Consider the following 21,250-nt stretch of genomic DNA (forward strand, 5'->3'; position numbering starts at 1 on the left):
TGTATACTGTTTATTCTTTGTTATTTTATTACACATTCATTACATATTATTCACATTTTTTATTATTATATGTTATTATTGTATGTATATGTTGTGTTTTTAAAATTTTTTTGTATGTTATTTGTTCCAAATCTCCTCTTTCACAATGTTTATTTTAATATTATTTATTCATTCTTAGTTTTATTTTTATGCAAATCATTTCAAACCCTATCATATGTTGTTCATTTGTAATTTTTCATATTTAATAGTTTTCAAATTGTTTCCATATTGTTTTGTATGTTATGTGTTGTTTTAGTTTTCATATTATTTCCCGTATTATTGTTTCATGTTGTTTAATAGTATTTTGTATTATTATTTCAATTTTTGTTCATCTATGTTCGAAACTTGTTATATTTTTGTTTCATATTGTTTGATATTTTCGTATATTCTTGGGTCCATATTATTTTGTTTTTTATATGTGTTGTTTCATATGTATATTTGTTACACCCCATTTGTTTGTTTTATTAAATCAATTGTTGTTCACCCATATTTGCAAATTGGGTTATACTTTTTTAGGCTAGTTATATTTAATTGTTTATTTTGTTAATCGATTAAATAAGATATATATTACCTTCATTCATCCATTATTGTATTTTACGCTTGCATGTTATCCTACGTTTTCATCTTTTTGTTGATTTACAAATATCGCTTTGTAATTTCTAACTCTTAAAAATCAATTATTTCATTCTATTTCAAGTAAAATTAATACATTTTAAGCTAGTTCTACAATTGTTTATTTAAAGATTCGCTAAAACAAAGGTAATAGTTGATGTTTGGGAACTCAAGGAATCGTGCCCAACCGTGCTGGGTTTCAATTTTCTGTTTATCCAAATAATCAAATATTCCTTGAAATTTCATCCGTACTTTGAAAATTCCTTAAAATGAAGGCAATGTTCGATGTTTGGAAATTCGGGGAGCTGGGTTGCAATTTCCCGTTTGTTCAAAATAATCGAATATTCCTTTAGAATTTCACTCATGTTTTCTAAATTCTAAAGCAAGGCTATGGTCAATGTTTGGAAATCCGAGGAATCGTGCCCTACCGTGCTGGGTTTCGATTTTTCGTTGGATTAAAGAATTGGGCATCCTTTTGTGATTTTCAACATATAAACTTTTGGAACTCGAAACTTATCGTGTTTTGGAGGGTATAAAGGATTGTGTCCTATCGTGCTGGATGTGATGCTATATTCCTCTGAAACAAGAGAATTTTGACGACCAACTTAGATTATTTAAATGTTTATTAAAGGAATCACATTTTAAAACATTTTTAAATCTTAGACGTAAGGACAATATTTAATCAATTTGGTACCAACTTTGGGCGTAGTGAGGGTGCTAATCCTTCCTCATACGTAACCGGCTCCCGAACCCGTTTTCTCATATTTACGTAGGCCAAAATTGGTTTAAATGGAACAAAATGCTTTGTTAGGTGATCCAATCACACCTAAACAAAAAGGATTGGTGGCGACTCCACATTTGGGTTTCAAAAAGTCGATCCCCTCTATTTTTTAAATACCAATAAAAATGGTTTCGAAAAGTAGTACCCTTGAATTCTTTTATTACTTAAAGACTAAAATGTAAACTTTCTGAATTTTGTGGTAAACTAGTAAAATAAAGTGTAAAGTAATTTGATATGCGAAATAAAATTTTATTATAGAAGGTTTCACTAAAGTGTGATATGGAAGTGAATTAAACATAAAGGGATGTTAAAGTGAAATTATAGTAAATATTGAATTTTCATGATGCTAATGACTGAATTGTGAACTTTGTGAAATTTTTAGTTGAAATAAGAGAAGTGAAGTGCATAAAAAATAGATATGTGGAATACTATATTATGATGAATTAATTGATTAATGTGATATGTGATAGTGAATTTGAATGAAAGGTGAAATTAAAATGATATTATAATAATTATTGAATTTTATATTGTTAAGGACTAAATTGTAATATGTTCAAAAATGACTATAAGTATTAAATTTTTTTAAAAGAATTATTCAAATGAAATGTTACATGGAAGAGAACTTATTTAAAGTGTCTAAGTATTGGATATTGAATTTCGTGGCAAAAGGGATTAAATTGAAAATTATGAGAAAGTTTTATATGTTATTATTTGATAAGTGAAAACGATGTAGAGAGTACGAAACTTATGATTTATTATGGACCAAGAATTTAGTGAATAATATTTCATTATTATTGTAATTGAAATTTGCAATTTTTCTTTAAATCGTGAAAATGAGGACTAAATTGAATAAGTGCAAAAATATAGTGAAATTGTGAAAATCATGAAATATTACATTCGTGTATAACTAATGTAAGTCTACTGGTATTCAAGCACCCATGAAGACTAGTGTTGAACTTCGTGGATAGTTGGCATGTCATAGGAACCCAAGTGTTCCTGTGTTAATCGTGATATTGCACTTCGGTGCCATTCTGTTCTGGTAATGCACTTCGATGCCCGTGTTTCCAACACTTATGTGCTCCATATATCGTGATTATGTTTTGTATATTCATCTCACTCAAACGTGTCTAACATGGGCTAAAAGTCGTGAAAACTTATTTTTGATAATAATTCATGTTAAGTAGTAAAGTGATAAAATAATGAATCAAAGTATTAATGAATTTTGTAAATATTGAATAACCTCTAGATTATTATGATGTAGTCGTTAGATTATAATAGTAATATTTTTAATATTGAATAAATTATAGAAATGGTAATATTTGAATTCATGGGTACTTACTAAGCTACAATGTAGCTTAATGCGTTGCTACGTAACATGTAGGTGAAAGATCAGATTGAAGCTGTTGATTGAAGTAGTGACCTTAACACATATCATTACATCCCAAGAACTTGGAGAAGAGTATGACATCTCGATTAATTTTTATTTAAGAAAATGACATGTCCATAAATGTAACAATGAAATTAGTAAGTCAACGTCTAGTTGTTTCAATACTCATGTTAATTGTGTTTTGAATGAAATATATAAGGTATTACATATTTTATGAGTTTTTGGTGATGTTTGGATTGGTTATGAAAAAAATTGGTATGGTTGGGAAATGTTTGAATAGAATTTTCAGGTCTCTATCCTAAGTCTCAAGACATGAGGGCTTATGTTTCGAGACAAACAAACTTTGAAGCTTTATCTCAAGACATATTGAGATATATTGAGTTTTATCTCAAGACATATGTTGCTTTGTCTCAAGACATAGTTCATTGTCTTAAGACTATGTATTGAGACAAGGCAACATTGAATCAAAATTCTATATTTCTAGGGTAATGTCTCGAAATACATAGGCTTGCACTTAGAAATTTTCTTGTTTTTCTCTGAAAGGCCCTAAAACGACTCCAAATCAAAGCCAAAACTTATGGAAAATTTATAAATGGTTTAAAAAGTCTTAAATGACCTTAAAAATTGGTCTAAAACTTGAATGTATAATTTAGAACTCAAATTAAAGTGATCAGTTTGTAAATGTAACATTCCTTACTTAAGGGGTGTTATAGGATTAAATTAGTCCACTACTATTAAACGAATCAATTTAATTATTCTACTATTAAAGAGAATGAAATAAAACCAAATTAGAACAGAGTTAACATTTATTGTTTAAAAATTACATAGAAGTTATTTTTTTCCTTTACAGTTCAATGCAAACAAAAAAATTCCATTTGTAGAATCATAACAAATACTAACTCTATTAAAGAGTAAATTATATTTTTATATAGTAAATTTTATTTTTGTTGAAATTTGGACTTATTTGATTATTTTTAATAGTATAGGAACTAAATTAATCCATTTAATAATAAATGGACTAATTTGATCCAGTCTCTATATTAGAAGGACATGCTAGGTACATGCATCTATTTTTATTCTTACATTATCTTTTTTTATTTAATTTTAATTTATTATTTGATTGCATTAGTCCCAAATTGTAACACCCTCACCCAATCTGTTCATCGAGTTCGAGTTGGGTGTCACAACTAAACCAGGTTATTGTTCATACTAAGATCTCACTAAGTTGAAAACATATTGTATTACCTAGTTATAAAATTTACAATAGTGACAATATAAAGTTCACTATCCGAACTTCGGACTCTAAGGGATTTAAATTTTTACAACACATATATATTTGTCCCCATAGGGAAGTTCCTAAATGTACCCTCTTCCTATATGCATGACACTTTCTTTTGATGCCTCTTGACTTATCTCGATCTGGCTCAGTCTCTCCCTGAATTCCTTGTCCATCAAGTCTTTCAATCACAAGTCAACTATTGTAAGTTCAAATGAACTTAGTGAGTTTCTTTACTACACAAAATATTCCTCACCTTGTTGGGGTCCAAATAAATAATAATAGATATAGCAAACTCCCTGCTCATTTGGAACATTTCTTTTAAACTATCATAGTGGCCTTATCCTATTCTCGATCCTATCCATTGGCGGATAGATCATTGAGAAATTTCCTTCTGACCATTCTACCAGTATTCGATCAGCCTTGAAATTTCCTCCGAATGTCTCGCCATCTCTGCGGACTCTATCCTTCATTTTTATTAAATTCTTTCTTCCACTTATCCCCAATATGGATTTCTTCTTCCAATCATTATGCCCTATTAATACGGCCTTTCAGCTTACCCTACTAAAGGCCTTTGGTGAGTATTCTTAATCTTTTTAGTCCATGGTAGGCTCTTTCCTTATCTTAATCCTGTATCACTTACTCATCTTCCACCCGTTGGCATGACTGGTAAGGTCCCATACCACCCTAGCAGACTAAATCCCGCTTAGCTTAAATAGTGGTTTGATTACTTCTTTGTAATCCACTTTAGTCGCATGACCTTACCTTTAAGCGTAGCACGCCCTTCAACTAAGGCCTACTATGACCTTCAATACTCAGCCGAATGCCACTGTGTGGTCTTTTGAGTCTGTCATACTGCATCCCCCTAATGGCTCGCCATTTGGTTGATACTTCCTTAACGATTTCCCCTTAAAGAAGAATAGTCTTAACAGACTTATCCGTCATCCCATGTATCCTTCTTTGTCAATGCGTTCTATCTAACCCTTCTTTTTCTTAAGGTCTAGCATGGTTCCCAAGACCACCCACTAGAATATAATGTTACTCTGAGTGTCCCCTAGCAGCTCTTATTGATGGATCCTTTTCTAGAATTAATCACTGTTAGTGCGTCTAATTCCATGATTATTTCTTCTAGGTTACCTCTCACATGCTTTACTGGCTTTCATAAATACTATTCTAGCAATCTTTTCCCACTTTATATTTCCCTTTTTATCGGCGGATTCCTTTATCCCTCTGGCTATCTAATGTATGCCCATACTTCCAATTTTCATCCAACCCCTTTTACTTGTTTACGAGTTGTCCCATGATTTCTGTTCTGATTTTCCACCCGTGTTTATTATCTCGGTGGATCTTTTATACTGCTACAGCTAACCTAAGGTCTTACTCGTCAGGTTCCATGTTTAATATCCTGACAAGCTCCATTGGTTACCATAGTCAAGCTATGGTCTTACCCGTCATGTTCCATGTTTAATGTCTTGGCGAACTCCATTGGTTGCCATAGTCGAACTATGGTCTTACTAATTAGGTTCCATGTTTAATGTCCTGATGGATTCCATTGGTTATCATAGTTGAACTATGGCCTTACCCCCATAATCCTGGTGTTTATTGTCCAGATGGACCATCCAATGTTTAATGTCCTATCATATCATCTATGATACAATAACATCTTTCAGCTAGGGTCTTACACACTATAACCCTGTGTTTACTATCCTGACGAACTATCAAAGCATGTCATAACATTTTTCAGCCATGGTCTTAGTCCTATTTAGCCACCAGTGAGTTTCACATAATGCCATAACATCTTTTAGCTATGGTCTTACTCATTTCTATCATGATGTCATAACATCTTTTAGCTACGGTCTTACTCGTTTTTATCATGATGCCATAGCGTCTTTCAGGTTTGGTCTTACTCATTTTAGGCATATTGCCTCCAACCAGTCACATGGCCTGGCCACGCTCTATAGATTTAATTATCTATTTCATTCTATCCATTCCTCCATTTCACCATTCTTAATCTTGATGCTCGAACACCATAATGTCCACTTTGCAAGGCCTACAGCTTTGCACATCACGAGTGCACATAGCAACACCGTATGGTGGTATCTAATAGAAAGTCTCACTTCTTTGATCCTAACTTCATCTAAACCCATCAATGTTTCCCCTTTCATGTTCCACATGCCATAAATGCATCTCATAAATAAAATTCCATGGTATCATAATCAATTCATGAATTTTGAACCAATGTGGCGGATACTTACATACCTATACAATCTTAACATACCTAGCATCTAGGGATGAAGTGCATAAACTTAGTTGATGCTTCTTTGCCTTATCCGCTTAGCTTTTTTTGAACGTCAAATCTTCCATTCTTCTGGAAGCTAAGCAAGACAACCAATTTATTGGTTAAACTTAGTAATCCCAGTTTAAGCTTAGTTTTCAAAAAACATGCAGAATCCTTAAAATGGTTTTTGGAAGTCTTTAACTTTGGTTTTGAAATCTTAAATACACAAAAGGATTCATAATCTTACGAACTTACTAGATTATCTACTTTTCCTACTCAAATCTCAATATCATTGCCCCATGCAGAGTTTTCTTGTAACCATCTCCTCTAGGAGCTACTAAAGAAGAAGATGAAGGGAAGATGAAAATGAAACAGAATGGAGTTGAATACTCCTCGAGAAGTAATTTCCCAACTATTTATAATCCTTCATGTGAAGTCTTCCATCGTATAACAACCATTCATCCATAATTATTTTGTCTCCCACTAAGGAACCGGCTGATTATGATTCGATCGAATCAGAATTGGATTTCAACCACGTTCAATTCCATTTTTACTTTTTCTTGATTTTCCAATAAAGACCGCCAACTTACGGTCTTATTCAATTAGATCCCCTGATGGTTCCAAATTTTCAGGTTTAAAGGAACTTAGTGTGATACAAACAAATTCATATTAGATATTCATAAGTCGTAATTTATACATATTTTTATCCCATGCTTAGCATATTTTTGGATGAATTATCATTAGATTTATGGAATTTGTTGCTCCTAATCCTTTAATTTCATGTTTTATACTTAGGTGAGCATAGGAGAGTAAAAATAGCGAGAAGCGGGCTGAAAATGAAGAAAATGGGTCAACGTGGGAAATCAACACGACCTGGATTCCTTACACGGGTAGACTACACACCCGTGTCTGTTTAGCATACTCTAACATGGCTTGGACTTCCTTACACGGGTAGACCATATGCCCTTGTCTATTTAGTAGACTCTAACATGGCCTAAGCCACTCCACACGGGCCTGTCACACGGTCGTGTCCCTGTCGAGACCAAGTCTAGTTCTACTCGGAAAAGGTCACTTTTGAGGGTTTTGAAGCATTCTAAAGTCTATATAAACACCCTAGAGGAGGCACCTAGGGGAACACACGGAGTAGGAGGTAAGGAATTACTCGAAGAAAGCCGATCGATCCATCTCAAAAGCCGGATTCTATTTCAAGACTGAAGATCTCCCTTCAACTTCTTTCGAGGATTTTTGGGTTTCTTTATGTTTTGTTATTATTATTCTTCTGAGATATTTTCTTTTAAATATATGAACTAAATCCTCTAAATACCTAAGGGAATGAAACCTAAGACGGATCTTGTTACTATTTTCTGAATTATATGATAAATACTTGATTTGTTCTTAATTATGAGTTCTTAATTCTTACTTTAATATTCTAGGATATTGATTCAAGTATTGACGTGCTTATTCAGAGGAGCAAAAGTCCCTGTATAAGAGTAGATCTAGCATAATTAAGCGGAGTTGATTGCACCCCTAGACATAGGATGACATAAATCTGTCGGATTAGTGTCAAACCTAATAAGGGAATCCATAGATCGAGTTAATGCAACATTAGGGTTTTAATTAGAAAGAGATTTCAATTAATCAACCTAGTATTAGACGTTGTTAGTCTCGAGAGAGATAATAATATAAATTAGGAATTTCTACGGATCGACTCAAGTGAATAAATCATCTAATTCAGAGTCAAATAACAAGTGAAGTCTAGGTGGATTGTTCCTTGGGTATTGTCTAAATCAATCAGTTTTCCCAAAAGTATTTCCCCAATTCACTTCCTATGCATTCTTAGTTTAGTGAATTAGTTTAGATAAAGCAAATCCCCTTATTTTTAAGCTAGATAATAAAAATAAGGTTAATACTAGTATTTTTAGTTCCTGTGGGTTCGACATTCCGGTCTTGCTATAAGCTATACTACTATTCGATAGGTGCACTGGCCTTTATCATGATAATAGTTAGTTTTCAAGTACGATCAATCATAAATATAAAACTTATCACACAACATCAAGTTTTTGGCACCGTTACCGGGGAACTAAGATATTAGGAATGCTTAATTTTTATTACTTCAGCCATTTATTTTATTGCAATTTAAATTTTTTGTTTATATTACTAAATTTTCTTTTATTCACTTCTGGCAGGTTTTTATAGTTTATGACTAGAAGAAACCCATCGGGACCATTAATTTTTGATAGTGAAATAGAAAGCACAGCTCACAGAAATTGAAAAGAAATAAGGCAAAACCTAAGACACATAGAGGAAGAGCGAGAGAATGATATTCACACTACAACAGAGGAGATGGTTGAAAATCAAGAAAATCCGCTACCTCTTGCGATTGCTGCTGATCCAGTAAATCAAAATACTGCTCTTCGTACTATGTATGATTACGCTAAACCTAATTTAATAGGAACTGAATCGAGTATAGTTAGGTTTTCTATTGCTACAAATAAATTTGAACTGAAACCTAACATGATTCAAATGATACAACAGTTTGATTGTTTGCAGGATGAGGATCCAAACACTCATTTAGCGAATTTTCTGAAACTCTGCAACACTTTTAAAATCAATGTCATTTCTGATAATGTCATTCGCCTTTGGTTGTTTCCCTTTTCGTTAAGGAATAAGGCTAAATAGAGGTTGAACTCGTTACCACGAGGGTCAATCACTACTTGGGAACAAATGACTGAAAAATTTTTACTTAAATATTTTTCGCCGGCTAAAACGGCTAAATTCAGGAATGATATCTCTTCTTTTGTGCAGATGGATCTAGAAATTCTTTATGATGCATGGGAGAGATACAAGGACCTATTAAGAAAGTGCCCTCACCATGGGTTACTTTTATGGTTAGAGGTTCAGACTTTTTACGACAGTGTGAACCCCTCAACTAGGCAACTGATCAATGTAGCCGCCGGTGGAACATTAAACAATAAAACACTTGAAGAGGCTTACGAATTTTTTGAAGAGATGCCACTGAATAACTATCAGTGGGAAGTCATGAGAGCAAAGCTGACAAAAGCGGTCGGTGTTTTCAACCTCGACGCGGTTACTATGCTGTCTAACCAGGAAGAACTTCTAAATAAAAAATATTGACGGTTTGTATGGTTCTACTCAGGTACATCCAGTGATGAGGCGCGATTCAAATAGAGGAGGAGTACACATAGAATATCAATCCTTCAACCCTAGCACCAAGGAGGAACAAGTTCAATAAATGGGTAACAATAATTCTAGACCTTAAAATAATCCATACAGTAACACTTATAATGCAGGTTGGAGGAACCATCCTAACTTCTCGTGGGGTGGCCAAGGAAATCAAAGGCCACGACATCCCCCGGGTTTTCAACAACCACCTTACCAGCAGGAAAAAAAGTTGAACCTTGAAGAGATGCTAACGAAATTCATCTCAGTGTCAGAAACCCATTTTCAGAATTTTGAAACAACACTTAAGAATCAACAAGCGTCGATCCAAGGGCTCAAAACTCAGACAGGCCAGGTTGCTAAATTGATTTTTGAACGACCATAAGGTAGCTTATCGAGTAACACTAAATCTAACCTAAGGGAATAGCTCAATGCGATTACCATTCAAGATAAGGTAGGGTTAGTTGAACCTGAAATTGAACTGAGGCAAGAAATTGTGGTAAGTAAAGGTAAATGTGAGGTGGACCACAGTGAGCGAAAACCGGTAAGTAAGGAGTACAACCCCCGTGTGCCATACCTCAGAGGGACAAGGAAATACCATACAGACGAACAATTTGGTAAATTCCTTAAATTATTAAAGAAATTACATATTAACTTATCGTTTATTGAAGCTCTTTCGTAGATGCCGAACGCAGTTAAATTTTTAAAGGAGCTTTTAGCAAATAAACAGAAGTTGGATGAGAGGTCACATGTGGAGTTAAGCACAGTTCGCTCAGCCATTCTACAGAATAAGCTGCCCAACAAATTGAAAGATCCAGAGAGTTTTACGATTCCTTGTTTAATTGGCAGCTTAAATATTAATAATGCATTGGCTGATTTAGGGGCAAGAATTAACGTCATGCCCTATAAAACGTTTAAACAACTAGGTCTTAGGAAACCCAAACAAACTAGGATGAGCATTCAGTTAGTAGATAAAACTATTAGATTTCCTAGGGGTATCATTAAGACATACTTGTCAAAATCGATAAATTTATATTCCCGATTGATTTTGTTGTTCTAGACATGGAAGATGATAGTGATGTACCTTTGATTTTAGCTTTTTAGCAACTGCTAGAACTATTATTGATATTGGTACAGGTGAACTCACACTTCGTGTGGGTGATGAAACAATCACTCTTTAAGCTCGTAATTCGAGTAACACATCAAATATAGAGGGTGGTTGTATAAATCATGTTACTAATACTGATCATGTGGTGCAACCTTCTCTGCAGGAAACATGTTCGAAAAGCATACATAAGCCATGTTCAAGTAACAAAAAAGGACCCATCTATGAAGAGCAAAGGCTACAGATTGAGGAACTAGATGAATGGCTTACACGAAAACTAAGAACACACGATAAACCAAAACCACGCCATGACGGACTACATTTTTTATCAAATAAACTTAAGGTTGGGGACAAAGTACTATTAGATACGACAGACCCTCATATTACCACTTTTGAACCCAATGGAGCAATCCCTTTTACGGTACTTAGCATTTTCCCATACGATACAGTCGAGGTAACTCATTCCAAATTTGATACTTTTAAGGTAAATAGTATTCGTCTAAAACCTTATTTTGATGAAATTGATAGCAGGAATATGGGGTGTAAACTCCTCGCACCATCATGACCAAGCAACAGAGAGGTAAGTCTAGCTTAGACTTTAAATAAGCACTTCTTGGGAGGCAACCCGAGCACTAACGGTGTTGATTTCTTTAAAGTTTAGTTTTTAACATCTAAATCAGTAACTGAGTCCTTGAATAGAGGTTTTCCAAATCCACACAGCCAGGCACACGGGCGTGCCTTAGGCTGTGCTCATACCACGGGAGGCGACACGGCCGTGTGATACAACCGTGTAAAAATAGAGCAAAATATTTCCCAAAACACAGGATTTGATACATTGCGACGGCCGTGCGGCATGGCCGAGGGCAATCCTACCAAATCAACATGGGCGTGCGGCATGCCCGTGTCCATAAACCGTGGTAAAAACTGAGGAATTAACGTGGACATGCGACACGCCTTTACCCATCACCCGTGGTCGAAACTGTTAAAATAACACGGGCGTGCGCATACATACATGGGTGTGGGAGAAGCGAACGATGCAGGACACGACCGTACGACACGGTCATGTACACCAACATGCCCAAAGAACACGGACGTGGGCCGAATTCTAAATGCGCCTAAATTTGAAAACCACGAAACACACGGGCTAAAATAAGGGCACACGGGCGTGCTCTACGGCCGTGTGCCCTAATATCTATATAAACCCCCACTATTCATCATTCCTTTCCCCAATACCCTAACCCTAGTCACCGCTCTCTCCGCTGCCGTTGCCACTTAAGCTCCGACCATTACCCTAAACTCTACCCCTTCTCCACCATTTTCCTCCATATGCATCAAGAATCTCCTCTCTTGTCCTTCATTCATCCATAACTGCCCTTTTCCTTTCTTTTTCCTCTCATCCCTCACTTCCCCCACATACCATCGCCGCCATCATTCGCCACACACCAGCGCCACACCATTCCTCCATCAAACACCACCATCGTTTATCAGTCGTTTGTTTCCCTTTCACCCCATTACTTTTATTTCTTTTACTTCTTTTATTGATCTCTTAACTTATTCTTATTATTCTTTCAATTGCTAGTAATTTGCATGCTTATTAACCCTTATCTATGTTTCGTGAATTCCAATGATAAAGATTTACTTAGTCGTTGTGTTTTCATTGATCTTTACTCTTGCTTTGTTTGCCCATATGATTAGGATTATTAATGGTATTGTTCACTATCAGTTGATTGGTCTTTTAGCATTCGCTTGGTTTAGCCTTAGCACTATTTCCATCTTATATTTAGCCCGTTGATTTATATGCAATATCACAATGTTTTGTTTTTAGCAGGCTTGAATTTGTGTCCATGTTATCTTACAAGCAAGTCATTATTTTTTTTGGATTAATTAGATTTTTCTTGCAGATGTAAGAATTATTATTGATACTTAAACTTTTATTCGTAGGCACACTATGACAAACACCCGTGGGAAAAAGACTCCCGTCTCTACCTCGAAGAAGCAAAAAGGAGCAGCATCCTTCTCGGGTCCTACTAACGAGATACGACATCTATTCCTCTAATTTTCACCGGGACACCAGAAAGAACTATTCCAGATAATACGGGCCTAACCCCTAGGTGTGGGTTGTTGTATTGATTAGACCACTCTATAGCAGATCCAACTCGCTACTCAGTCCGGGCTCTCTTGACTACTGATCCATGAAGGCTTTTCTTCGAGATTGTCAAGCTGACATATCTCGAGCTCACATTGGAACTCTGTTCGACCTTCCACCTTCAATCTGTTATGACAGAGTTCAATGATCCTGGAACGGTCCAGTTCCGTCTCGATGGTTTAGTTCGCCAGTTGAGCGTGCCTGAGTTCAATGTTGCATTAGGACTATATATAGAGGAGTTCATGGACGACGACGACTTCGACAGTCTCCATCGCCACATCCACTATTCTCCTTCAAATTGCTGGAAGGCCCTAGTCCCTACTTCGGCCACTTATGACCCTAGCCGCTCCAAAGCATCGACTCTCGCCCCATCACTGAGATACCTACACGCCATCCTAGCCCACACCCTAACAGGACGGCGAGAGAGTACTGGCATCGTCAACACTAACGACGCCTATTTTTATGGAGCATGACGCATGGGCACGTATTCAACCTCGCCTATTTCATCGCCCTCACTATTCGCCATCAGACAGAACGGCATAGGAAGAGAGTCATTTCCATCAGCCCTTATGTGACTCACCTGATGCGGTATTTCGGTCTCCTCAACACAGCGGTGCAAGCATCCTCCCTCACCCTCATTGGTCAGATGTCCCTACAGGGCATCTCGAGTATGCTCCATATGAGGATGATCGGGCGACGACGTGGATTTGATCCCCTTCAGTACCGCCTCGTCCAGTCAATCGAGCAGGAGGACCCAGAGGACATTACTGATGATGTCCCTCCACCTCACGAGTATCTACCATCTCAGCCTCCACCCATTCACCATCCAATTCATGCGGCTGCTTCACTCTCTGACATCTCTAAGTGTCTCACTCGATTCAAGCAGCAATTTTTTCAGTGCTTTGATCACATTGATGCAACCTTACATCAGATTTGTCAGGACCTTCACATTTTATCGCCACCCCCACCTCTCGAACCATCTGGAGATGAAGATTTTTGAAGACTTTTATTTATTATTTTTATGTTTCTACTTTTATCTTTATTTTTTTAATTACTTTTATTTTATTTCGCTTTAATACTATTTTTACTTCATCTTTAGGTTTACAATTTATATTAAGCAATTTATGTTTTCGGCCATTTCTTTACGAGTAATCATGCTACTTTATATTTCTTAAAGAGTTATTGATTCTATCGTAGTTATGAAAAACTCCAAAGCTCACTATCACTTAGGAATTTGCAACTCCACTGGAAAAAGTCCTCCACAACTGTCATACCCTGCTCGACCACGACCATAGCTACCACTAGTTATAATATTCTTTTGGCGCAGCACTTGTGGACTAACAACCTCTACCACCACCGGAGTATTCTCCTCCAATCTCACCCTTGCCTTAGCCGATTACTTTTTATGACTCCACTTCAAGGATTCCATTTAACATTTAAGAAGTTTCACTTCTCTCTCTATCTTATGATCTTATATTTATAATTTTCAGTAAATCTATCTTTGTACATTGAGGACAATGTACATCTTAAGTGTGGGGGTTATTTATATCATTATCAGAAAATCCCTGAATTTTGTCTTATGCTCACGTGACTCACTCATATCACTATTAGAATGAATTTTGATTAATTTATGATTTTTATTGATATGTCTTGAATTAAAACATAGGCATTTATGCATTGATTGTTTAAACTTTAAGAAATTAGAGAATCAAGCATGATAAGTTGATTTTTGAGAATTAAAATTTTTTTTAGGTTGTTTCCCCAAGTTTAGGTATTATCTTGAAGTTGAAATTTACATGATTAACATCAAAAAGCCATAATTTTTGTGATATCTTGAGCCTTTAGAACATATATTATTTCTTTCATGCTCACTTTTATTATTGCTATGAGTGCGTCAATATTGATTTGTTATTCTAGAACTTGCTTCAATTATACATGTCAAGACCACACCATTGATTTGATATGTCAAGATGATAAAGGCACTTAGGTTTAACCCACTCACTCCATAAAAGTCTACCTTCATAATTAACCTTTAGTGAACCCCTTTGAGCCTAACAAGCCATTCATTGATTTACCCTCAATATTAACCCATAACCCATTTTTGTTGAAATCCCCTCAATTAATTTGGTCCCATTTTTGTTGAGATTTGATTTGGATAAATTGCTTAGCTATGTTTTATTTTTTATAGTTAGCAAAGTTCTATGTTACTTAATTTGTTCTAAAAAAAAACCAAGTTGCTGCAATTGAGATTTATCGTCTAGCATTTTATGAAATTATGTAATGCTTGGATTAAAACGATGTTATCCATGAAGAAAAGCTCAGTTCTAGGATCATCTAATTAGGAATGTAATTTGTCAGTTTTAGCATTTTTCTAGTTAGGTAATTTTTCAATTCAATCTCGTTTCTAACCTTCTCTTTCAACTTGTGACCACACCCCCTAACCAAAGCCATGTTACAACCATCTAAAGACCTTTTGATTGATGTATCATCTCAATATATAGTGGTAGAGATTTGATTTTCACGCAAGCCTATGGTAATAACTTTTCATATTGACTGTTGAGTGCTAAATTTGTTGTCCTTAAACACCTTGAGTGATTTGAGTGAATCTTTAGTGAGGATGTTGAATTCTGTGATATTTTGAATCAAAGGTGATTACTTAGATGAGGGGAGACACCTATGTTTTCGTGATAAAATGCTCAACTTGGAATGTTTGAAACTCTGATATTCTTTTAGTTGAATTCTCAAAGTATGATTACTTATGAATTATTTTGAGATATTATTGATAGGGATTATAAGTTGAGAAAAATAAATTCGTAATTGTGAATTGAGGATTTTGCTTGAGGACAAGCAAACACTTAAGTGTGGGGGTATTTGATAAGTCGTAATTTATACATATTTTTATCCCATGCTTAGCACATTTTTGGATGAATTATCATTAGATTTGTGGAATTTGATGTTCCTAATCCTTTAATTTCATGTTTTATACTTAGGTGAGCATAGGAGAGTAAAAAGAGTGAGAAACGGGCCGAAAATAGAAAAAATGGTCAACGTGGGAAATCAACACGGCCTGGACTTCCTTACACAGGTAGACCACACGCCCGTGTCTATTTAGCAGACTCTAACACAGCCTGGACTTCCTTACACGGGTAGACCACACGCCTTTGTCTATTTAGCAGACTCTAACACGGCCTAAGCCACCCCACACGGGCGTGTCACTCGGCCGTGTCCCTGTCAAGCCCAAGTCTAGTTCTACTCAGAAAAGACCACTTTTAAGGGTTTTGAAGCATTCTAAAGCCTATATAAACACCCTAGAGGAGGCATCTAGGGGAGCACATGGAGTAGGAGGCAAGGAATTACTCGAAGAAAGTGGATCGATCTATCTTAAAAGCCGAATTCTACTTCAAGACTGAAGATGTCCCTTCAATTTCCTTCAGGGATTTTTGGGTTTCTTTATGTTTTGTTATTATTATTCTTCTGAGATGTTTTCTTTTACACATATGAACTAAACCCTCTAAATACCTAAGGGGAATGAAACCTAAGACGTATCTTGCTACTATTTTCTGAATTATATGATAAATACCTGATTTGTTCTTAATTCTTGCTTTAATATTCCAGGATACTATTGATGTGCTTAATCAGAGGAGCAAAAGTCCCTGTCTAAGAGTATATTTAGCACAATTAAGCGGAGTTGATTGCACCCCTAGACATAGGGCGACATAAATCTTTCGGATTAGGGTCAAACCTAATAAGGAAATCCATAGATCGAGTTAATGCAACACTAGGGGTTTTAATTAGAAAGTGATTTCAATTAATCAACCTAGGGTTAGACGTTGTTAGTCTAGAGAGATAATAAATTAGTCTAGTGATTTCAATTAATGGATCGAGTCAAGTGAATAAATCGTCTAATTCAGAGTTAAATAAAAAGAGAAGTCTAGATGGATTTTTCCTTGGGTATTGTCTAAATCAATCAGTTTTCCCAAAAGTATTTCTCCAATTCACTTCCTGTGCATTCTTAGTTTAGTTAATTAGTTTAAATAAAATAAATCCACTTATTTTTAAGCTAGATAATAAAAAGGAGGTTAATACTAGTATTTTTAGTTCACGTGGGTTCGACATTCTGGTCTTGCTATAAGCTATATTACTATTCGATAGGTGCGCTTGCCTTTATCGTGATAATAGTTAGTTTTCAAGTACGATCAATCATAAATATAAAACTTATCATGCAACATCATATATCTAAGTCAAACTTTAATATAATAATAACTAGATTATGACACATCTATGATGTGGGTGAAAAATTTTATGTAACAAATCTATTAAAAAAATTATATTAAAATTAGTTGTGACTTTATTGAAATGGTAAAATTCAGAGAAGAAAGATTTTGAGGTCTTGAGTTTAAATCTCATTATGTAGGTAATTTTCCAAATTGTATGTAAAATACAAAAACACTCTCAAAAATACTGTTATTGTTTTCTAAAACTATTGAATTTGTAGTAATTTCACACAACTGAGTTGAGGCCAATTGATGATGATGATGATGATAATAATAATAATAATAATAATAATAATAATAATAATAATAATAATAATAATAATAAGTCATGAATTTTCAAGAAAATAAAAAATATTATTTCTATAATTAATTTATAATATATATACATATATATATGTATACATATATATGTATATTTATATATATGTATACATATATATGTATATATATGTATACATATATATATATGTAAGCACGAGTTTGGAAAAGCTTTTGAACTGATAAGAATACATTTATTGTTAATTGTAATACTAAATTCACATTTTAAAATAATTATAATATTTAACTTAGAAAGAAAATAGATGTTACAAAATAATTATAATTTAATAAGAATTGTGGTAATTACAAGTTTAAAAATAATTGTAATTTAAATTACAATTATTGATTAAAAGAATTGGACTTATTATAAAACAGAGTTACTTAAATAAAAGTATAAAATATAGGAAAAAGTGATGTGATAATTATAATTTGCTATTATGAGTTAAAAAATTTCACCCCTAAATGGAAATCAGCCTGGTCAAGTTTATATTGAATGATAAAAAATAAATAAACCCTCGACGTGTTGTATAGTGGTTGCTTATATCATCTCTTAACAATGAAATGAGAATTCAATTCTAACCCCATTTATTTTTTTAGAGAGTATCCGCGACAAAGAAATTAGTTATTTTTAATACCCTAATTTCAATAAAAAAAAATGTTTGCTGCTACAGAGGTTGAGTGTTATCATCATGTAATAATTATTATGTTTTCTTTCAAATCCACTTTTAGTATTGTAATATCTCATTTATACCATTTGCCAATATTTCTCTCTAAACATATGCAATTCTTCATTCTTTCTATTGAACCTACTTTGTGTTTATGCCTATGTTACTTGGTAGGTTTCTGACAAGGATTGAAGGATCTTTTTAAATTATATCTTCATATCCACGTGGGCATCGAGCATGAGTATTTCAATAAACATGAAGCGTCAAAGCAACATAAGTTTAAACACATTGATTGTGTTCCTTGGAAGGTTTTGTTAATTTCATCATCCCTTGGATGCATCACTATGATAATGAAATTTCATGGAGATAATATAGTTTCATAAATTCTGTTATAATCACAATGTTTACTACTGTGATTGTGTCGGTTTCCAATTATAGCATTATGTCTAAAAGTACATTTTTCTATTATGTGCGTGTAATTATTTAGTTTATACGGTAAAAACATTAGATTATTTGGTCTTGTTGGTCTTGCCTGTTGACGTTTTTTTATGTTGTGTTATTTCCTGCAGATACAGAGGAAGTTCAGGGATGTGCTGTGAGCCTGTACTCCATTCATTTTTCTTGAGATTGGGCAATTTGCATTTTATAAATATATTTCTCGGGTATTCAGAGCAATGCATACAAGTGACCATGAACTAACTCCAGTTATACGAGCAGGTGACTCATGTTGAGTATATTCTATTTTTTCTAAATTGTTTCATGTATTTGGAGATATGTCCGAATATGTGTAAAGAAAATTACAATGGAGATATGAGGTTGCTATATCGTCTCAGGTGCTAAGTTGCTTCCTTTCATTAGCCCTTCGCCTGATATCTTGGATTAACCGTGTAATGTTGAGGTGAGAAGATCCCCCTATTTCAACAGCCTTATTTGCCATTTCTCCGAGTCTTTTAGCTCTCTTTCTTCTCTCTTCTCCTTCCTCTCCTTCATCCATCAGCTTTTCAATAGCCTCTTTAACATCTTTCTTCACTAATACTCCAATTTTCTCCTCTTCGCCCCACCTCATTGGCTCCTCTACTCCCACCCTCACCCCGATTTCAAGTATTTGTACAGCCAGTTTCTCATTGGCAAACTGATCTGCAAAAAGCGGCCAAGTTATCAATGGAACACCGGCAGAGATGCCTTCGATCGTCGAGTTCCAACCACAATGAGTTAAGAACCCTCCAATAGCTGGATGCGATAGTATTAACACTTGCGGCGCCCAACCCCGGATCACAAGCCCTCTTCCTTTCGTTTTTTCCTCGAAACCATCCTCTGAAATCCACTTGTCTACTTCATTTGATGCATCACTTCCTCTTATAACCCAAATAAATGGCCTATTGGATGCCTCTAGGCCTAAACCGAGTTGTATTGTTTGTGGGGGTGTCACATTCGATATGCTTCCCAGACAGGCATAGATTACGGTACCTGGTTTTTGAGAATCAAGCCATCCCAAGAACTGTTGTTCATCAACCGGGGCCTTGTTGCCTCTCTGAGCTTTATCCATTGCCTCCTTGTTACATAGAGAAACCGGACCAATGCACCATACTTTGTCCTCCCTTGTCTTCTTGTATTCTTTAACATATTCAGGTTCCATCTCTTCAAAAGAGTTTACGATGACACCGAAAGACTCGAGATCTGCCTTCTTCCGTTCCTCAGAAAATTGCTTGAGGTTTTCATACATAACTTGTGGGATTTGGCATTTAGTGAACTCAACTTCGTGGGGCATATTAGGCATAACGAAGTACTCTGTCTCGGAGGTTACTTGGTCAAGTACGTTGGACATACGTAAATTATGGAGGCAAACAAGAAGAAAGCAACAAACTCCCTGGAACACGATACGCGGAATCTGAAACTGGTTGGCAATGTCGAGCGTGTAGGACAACAACACATCAGAAAGGATACAGGTGGGGCGTGGCGTTAGCTCAGGGAACAGTTTTCTGACTGGTTTTCGAGCATGTTGGCTGCTTGGAAGAAATTCAAGGCTAAGCTAAAGGAAGGCAGCATGTCAAAGCTCTCGCACCCTTCCGGTAATCCAAATTCGGCACATGGAAACCGAAACTCGAGTAGACGGATGGAGAGCCCCGATTCCATTGAACGATCGAGGGTTGCCTTGAATCTTGCTGCGTTTCGAGGCGTTGTAATGATGGTTATAATCACGCCTCCCTGTGCCAGCAATCTAGCAATGTCAATCATAGGGGTCATATGGCCTTGAGCCATGAAGGGAAACACCACAAAGTGAAGCTGCTGCTCCTCTTGAGTAGGAGTAGCCATGGAAACTGTTGAAACTAAATCATAAGCTTAGTATATTAGTCTGCGTTCATATGTTTATATAAAATTTGAAATTTTTATTATGTGTGTAATATTTTAGATATTTTAATATATTGTTTGTAAAAAAAAAGAAAAAGAACTGGTTGAGTATGATTGGTTTTGCAGGTGAGATAAGTGCATACATAAGCATTTTTGTCTATTTAAGTAGAAGTGAGTGAGGTGTTTCTCATTTGTCAAATTAAACTGCAATTAAAGTGCTGGGCGGCTATTATTGATTTGTAAGTAGTCATAAAATGTCGTATACGGTATCAACTTTGACTGGTGGAGACTTACAAGCCAAACGTATTAACAACAAGCTTGTGACAAACAACCAAACATTAAATATGAAAACTATGATTTGAACTAAAATATGCTGGTTGAAAGTCCATCGTTTGACTTTCCTACTTAGCTTTGGATCTTCGGATGTGAAATAGGAGATTTCGGTTTGGAAGAGATAAGAGAGCTTTGACCCACATTGATCAATCAGAATATTGAAATTCCTTGGCATGAGTAAACCCTCCCCGATGATATGCAGAATAAGGTGCAGTGGTACCAAGGTAGATATTGACCTGGTCTGTTTACTGATAGATAAGCCACATCGTACCTTTTTGGAAAGGGAACATTAGCTAACTTGAATGGAGTAGGAGTAGCAGGTGAGCTGTTGGACAAGGACAAACTATATGTATGCTGCTGGAAACTAGAGAACCATTGTAGAGCGGTCTGTCTGGCATACTGAATGATGTTCAAATGGTTTTGCTTCCAGGCCTTGGAAGATAACTTCATATCTATGAAAAAAAATGCACCCAACATTCGGAATCTGTCAAGACATACGTTGAGGGA

At 35.3% G+C, this 21,250-nt stretch overlaps 1 non-coding gene and 1 pseudogene across 1 annotated transcript; both read right to left on the reverse strand.

Annotated features, from left to right (window-relative positions):
- Positions 1–9,145: 9,145 nt before the first annotated feature.
- Positions 9,146–9,252, reverse strand: LOC121213132 (small nucleolar RNA R71). Its single transcript, XR_005908501.1, has one exon. It is a non-coding gene; the product is annotated as a small nucleolar RNA R71 (small nucleolar RNA).
- A 9,436-nt stretch (positions 9,253–18,688) lies between these two features.
- On the reverse strand, positions 18,689–20,471 carry LOC107912969 (UDP-glycosyltransferase 73C3-like; annotated as a pseudogene).
- Between the last annotated feature and the right edge of the window lie 779 nt (positions 20,472–21,250).

The sequence above is a fragment of the Gossypium hirsutum genome, chromosome A13, assembly GCF_007990345.1.
Source record: "Gossypium hirsutum isolate 1008001.06 chromosome A13, Gossypium_hirsutum_v2.1, whole genome shotgun sequence".
Classification (NCBI taxonomy): Eukaryota; Viridiplantae; Streptophyta; class Magnoliopsida; order Malvales; family Malvaceae; genus Gossypium; species Gossypium hirsutum.